Source organism: Bubalus kerabau, chromosome 3 (assembly GCF_029407905.1).
Source record: "Bubalus kerabau isolate K-KA32 ecotype Philippines breed swamp buffalo chromosome 3, PCC_UOA_SB_1v2, whole genome shotgun sequence".
NCBI lineage: Eukaryota > Metazoa > Chordata > Mammalia > Artiodactyla > Bovidae > Bubalus > Bubalus kerabau.
Window position 1 is genome coordinate 179,927,640 of NC_073626.1, and position 6,020 is coordinate 179,933,659.

The window sequence follows — 6,020 nt, forward strand, 5'->3', positions numbered from 1 at the left end:
GGCCCCCCCACCCCAACACCCTCCACTCCCCGCGCCCGGTCAACGTCTGCTGCCGGCGGCGCCCACTAACCTGCTAGTGGGGGAGCCCCGCACAGCCGCGGCCAATCCGCTTCGCCGCTCGCCAGACCGGCAGCCAGTGGGCGGGCGGAAAAGCTGGGCTAGGCCCTGAGGCATCCTGGGAGTCGTAGTTTTTCTCCGTCGAAGAACTCCCGCAGCGCGGGCTTACCCCGCCCAGTTGCCATTAGTTACCCGGACGCGCCTTCTATCCTATATCCACGTAAAATGCTCCCTGCTGTCACTTTTGGGACACTCCCCTCACCCACTGCCCCCAGAGGCCGACACAGTCTCGCAAGAGCCTTCTCAAGACTTCCTCAGAGCCCCTTAATTGCGGGACCCCTCAAGGCTGGGGCCCCAGGTCCTCCCCTAGAGCCAAGTCTCAGCTCACTCCATCCTATTCTTGGGGGCTGCTACAGCGGCACATTCCTCACCGTTGTCTCCCCGCCTGAAGGAGGAGGATAAAAGGTAATCAGCCTACACTGGGTGGCCTGGAGGGGAGCCAGCCATACACACACTCTTGGAAACCCTCAGTCTGTTGGAAGAGACAAGATGCATCTGAGATCGGTGGAAGTACTGCTGTTCCCACCTCTGAGAGGCGGTTCCAGGCTCGTGGAGACCCAAGTCTGATGGAGGAGTCACTTCCTCTCTAAAGAAGTTCCCAAGGTCACAAGGGAGTCATTTTGCCTAACTTCTGAAGGTAGAGACTGGGCCCCACCCACGAGGAGCCTCCAGTCAGAAAAAGAAGACAAGGTCATCTTCCAAGAATGGAAACTTATCGCTCACCCATAGGGTGCCCTCTATCAGACAATAACAATAATGTGCTTTTGCTGAGCATTTGCTTACTATGTCAGCCCTGTACTGAGTACAGTTCCTTGAAAAGTGAAAGTTAGTCTCACAGTTGTGTCCAACTCTTTGGGATCCCATGGACTGTGGCCTGCCAGGTCCCCTGTCCATGGAATTCCTCAGACAAGAGTACTGGAGTGGGTTGCCATTTCCTTCTCCAGGGAATCTTCCTCACTCAGGGATAGAACCTCAGTCTCCAGCATTGCAGGTGGATTCTTTAATGCTGAGCCATCAGGGGCTTCCCAGGTGTGTCAGGGGTAAAGAATCTGCCTGCCAATTCAGGATAAGCAAGTTCAATCCCTGATCATGAAGTACTACACAACCAATTCAATGATTCACATGCTGTCAAGATAGAGAAATCTTAAAAGCATAATAATGAGTGGAAAAAAGGAAGTTGAAAAAGATCCATTCAGTATGATATTGATGTAAAACGTAACACAAAAATACCACATATTATAGATGCTTACATATGAAATAAAAGTACAAAAAGTTAAATGGGAAAAACACATAGCAATTTGGGGAAAGTGGGTACCTCTGAGGAAAAGGAAGAAAACCAAGATGAACAATGGGGTTTGGTTATGCATGCCACGTCATTTCAGTTGTGTCCGACTCTGCGACCCTATGGATTATAGCCTGCCAGGCTCCTCTGTCCATGGGATTCTCTAGGCAAGAATATTCCAGTGGGTTGCCATTCCCTCCCTCCTTCAGGAGCACAGGGGATCAAACCTGAGTCTCTTCAGATCAGATCAGTTGCTCAGTCGTGTCCGACTCTTTGCGACCCCATGAATCACAGCACGCCAGGTCTCCCTGTCCATCACCAACTCCCAGAGTTCACTCAGACTCATGTCCATCGAGTCAGTGATGCCATCCAGCCATCTCATCCTCTGTCGTCCCCTTCTCCTCTTGCCCCCAATCCCTCCCAGCATCAGAGTCTTTTCCAATGAGTCAACTCTTCACATGAGGTGGCCAAACTACTGGAGTTTCAGCTTTAGCATCATTCCTTCCAAAGAAATCCCAGGACTGATCTCCTTCAGAATGGACTGGTTGGATCTCCTTGCAGTCCAAGGGATTCTCAAGAGTCTTCTCCAACACCACAGTTCAAAAGCATCAATTCTTCGGCGCTCAGCCTTCTTCACAGTCCAACTCTCACATCCATACATGACCACAGGAAAAACCATAGCCTTGACTAGACAAACCTTTGTTGGCAAAGTAATGTCTTTGCTTTTCAATATGCTATCTAGGTTGGTCATAACTTTCCTTCCAAGGAGTAAGCATCTTTTAATTTCATGGCTTCAGTCACCATCTGTAGTGATTTTGGAGTCCAGAAAAATAAAGTCTGACACTGTTTCCACTGTTTCCCCATCCATTTCCCATGAACTGGTGGGACCGGATGCCATGATCTTCGTTTTCTGAATGTTGAGCTTTAAGCCAACTTTTTCACTCTCCACTTTCACTTTCATCAAGAGGCTTTTGAGTTCCTCTTCACTTTCTGCCATAAGGGTGGTGTCATCTGCATATCTGAGGTTATTGATATTTCTCCCGGCAATCTTGATTCCAGTTTGTGTTTCTTCCAGCCCAGCGTTTCTCATGATGTACTCTGCATATAAGTTAAATAAACAGGGTGACAATATACAGCCTTGACGTACTCCTTTTCCTATTTGGAACCAGTCTGTTGTTCCACGTCCAGTTCTAACTGTTGCTTCCTGACCTGCATACAGGTTTCTCAGGAGGCAGGTCAGGTGGTCTGGTATTCTATGCCTCCTGTATTGGCAGGTGGGTTGTTTACCACTGTTGTTACCTGGGAAGCCGGGTTTTGCTATAGTGCTAACTTATTTCTTAAAAAAGAGGTCAATAGTAAACATAGCAAAATATTAAACATCACTTTTATCTTAGTGGTTATGTTATTATCTATATTTTTCTGAATGTTTGAAATAGTTTGTAATTGAATATTTTTTTAAAAAAATGTACTCATCAGGGGCTTCCCTGGTGGCTCAGACGGTAAAAAATCTGCCTGCAATGCAGGAGACTCGGGTTCGATCCCTGGGTCGGGAAGATCCCCTGGATAAGGAAATGGCAACCCACTCCAGTATTCTTGCCTGGAGAATTTCATAGACAGAGGAGCCTGGGGGCTACAGTTCATGGGGTCACAAAGAGTTGAACATGACTGAGCGACTAACACATTCCCTCCTAGTATTTTCTTTAGGACTTGTGTTTGCAAAGCCTTTGGGAGTGCCCTCTAGGTCGCTGTGAGAAAACCTCAGACTCACTGATTTCGGTTAGTCCTTTCATTTTAAGGAAGAGAAAACTGATCTAAAACAGTCTGGTGATTTGCTTAAAGTCACAGACCCTCAAGGGCCCAAACTGTCCACTCCAGTCCAACTGGTCCATCAAGAGTATCCCAACTCATCTTGAGGACACTGCACCTTTGTTTAAGTTATTCACTCCACTTGGAAGCTTCCTCCTGCTCCCATTTATCTTACTGATCTTCTGTTCCTTCTCTAAAATCCTGCTTAGTGAAACTAAGAAAGAATTAGCCAATCTCATGCCCCAGACTTGGGTCTGAATTTTAGAGTCAACTGAGCCCTAATCTGCTTTCCTGCTTGGCATCCTCAGCTTTCTGCTCAGCCCTTCCCAGGTGAGCAATTCTTCCTGTCATGGGGCAGCACATTTCCTTGTCTGCATTATTCTGATCACTAGAAAGTTCTTTGTAATGAAGTTCTTACTTCCACTTATTTGTCTCAACTCTGTTCTCGGTGGCAACATAGATTTTGTGTATTAAGTGAAGTGATATTTACATAAACTGTAAAGTCTTGTGTCAATTTGATTAGGAGTGATAGTCAAAATGATCCCTTTTTCTCTTAAAAAACCTTTAGGGACTTCCCTGATGGTCCAATGACTAAGACGCCTGATTCCAATGCAGGCGGCCTGGGTTTGATCCCTGATTTGGGAATTAGGTCCAACACACCACAACTCTAAAGGTCCCATATGCCCCAGTGAAGATCAAAGATCCCATGAGCAGCAACTAAGAACTGGTCCAAGCAATTAAATATCTTTTTTAAAAAAGCTTTAGATAATGAATATGACTCTCGTGTCCCCACTGAGTCTTCTCTTTCCTAAATGAATTATCTTCATTTTTTTTTAATCCAGCCAAAGAAGGGGCAGAGATCGCCACTGATGGGAACATTCAAGAGAATGTCTCAAAGAATTCTATGGTAGGAATTCCCTAATGGCCCGGTGGTTAGGACTTCATGATTTTACTGCTGAGGGCCTGTGCAAGCTGAGTGGCACAACGAAAAAAAAGAATCCTAGATCATTTCCAAAAGAAGCATTCCAGAAATGTCTACCCAAAGATGGCCCCACTAGAATAGTTGGCAGATTAACTAAGACTGTTAGAAGATTAATTGAGATGGTTTTCAGTGGCAAGTAATAAATAACCTGACCAGCAGTGGCTTTAACACTTGAGATTGTTTTCACGCTTAACAAGAAGTCCTGAGGTAGGTGATGGTTGTAATTAGTCCAACTGTTCAACATAATTTGTTTCTATTTTTTCTGCTCCAACACTCAGTTTTAATTGTTCAGTATAATAAAATGTCTGCTGCAGTACCAAGCATCATATCTATGTTCAAAGCAAGAAGAACAGGGGAAAAGGAAACAGCTAGCTGTCTTTTATTAGAAAGCAAAAGTTTTTTAGAAGCCCTCAACAGATTTCTGCTTATATCTCACTTGTTGGAACTATGTCTTAGAACTACCTACAAGGTAGCTTTGGAAAAGTCCAGTAAGCAATTATTTGGCATCCCAAGAGGAGGCAAAGGAACAGAGATTAATAAATGAATTTGGGGGCTACCCAGCCAGGAGTATCCACTGTAGAATCTTTCAAGGTGATAGATTTGGGCAGAACTCAAGAGTCCAGAACTCAGAGACAAGCCCAGTTCTGTACAGTTAGACTCTCGGTGGTATCAGGATTCCTGGTATCAATCAAGATTAGGGCAATGACTTTTGCTAATCAAACTCACAAAAGATAGATCAAATAGAATTCCAGTGTTCTCAGGGCTTCCCTGGTGGTCCAGTAGTTAAGAATCCACCTGCCAATGCAGGAGACCTGGGTTTGATCCTGCATCCTGGAAGATCCCACATGCCGCAGAGCAACTAAGCCCATGTGCCCCAACTACTAAGTCTGTGCTCTAGAGCATGGGAGCCACAACTACTGAGCCCAAGTGCTGCAAGTACTGAAGCCTGAGAGCCACAGAGCCTGTGCTCTGCGACAAGAGAAACCACCACAATTAGAAGCCTGTACCTCACCACTAGAGAGTAGCCCCTAATCTCCGCAACTAGAGAAAAGCCCGAGCAGCAGTGAAGACCCAGTACAACCCAAAATAAATAAATAAAAGATCTGCTTGCCAATGCAGGGGACACAGGTTTGATCCTTATGCCTCGAGACAACTAAGCCCAGGCTCCACAACTACTGAGTCTGTGCTCTAGAGCCTGCAAGCCTAAACTACTGAAGCCTGCACACCTAGAGTCCATTGCTCTGCAACAAGAGAAGCCCCCTCAATGAGAAGCCCTCGAACCACAACTAGAGAAAGCCCTTGAACAGCAATGAAGACCCAGCGCAGCCAAAACTAAACTTTTTTAAAAAGAGTAGGGGCCTTCCCTGGTGGTCCAGTGGCTAAGACTCTGTGCGCCCAATGCAGGGGGCCTGGGTTCGATCCCTGGTTGGGGAACTAGATCTCGCATGTCACAAATAAGACCTGGTGCAGCTAAATAAATATTAAAAAAAAAAAAAGAATTCCAATGTTTTCATATGTAATGAGAAGTGGTTGTTAACCTTGCAGACACAGAACCCAGAAATAGATCTTCACAAATATAGTTAACTGGCTATTGACAAAGGGGTAAAGATTATTCAATGGAGCAAAAGTAAGCTTTTCAATAAATACTTCTTGAATTATTGGACATCCACATGCAAAAAAAATAGAGAATCTAGATACTGCTGTTACATCTTTCATAAATATTAACTTATAATGGAAATATTAACTTAAGTGTGAAACTATAAAACTTCTGGAAAATAAAAAAAGAGAAAAGTTAAATGGCCCTGAGTTGGGTGATGAATTTTCAGGTTAATG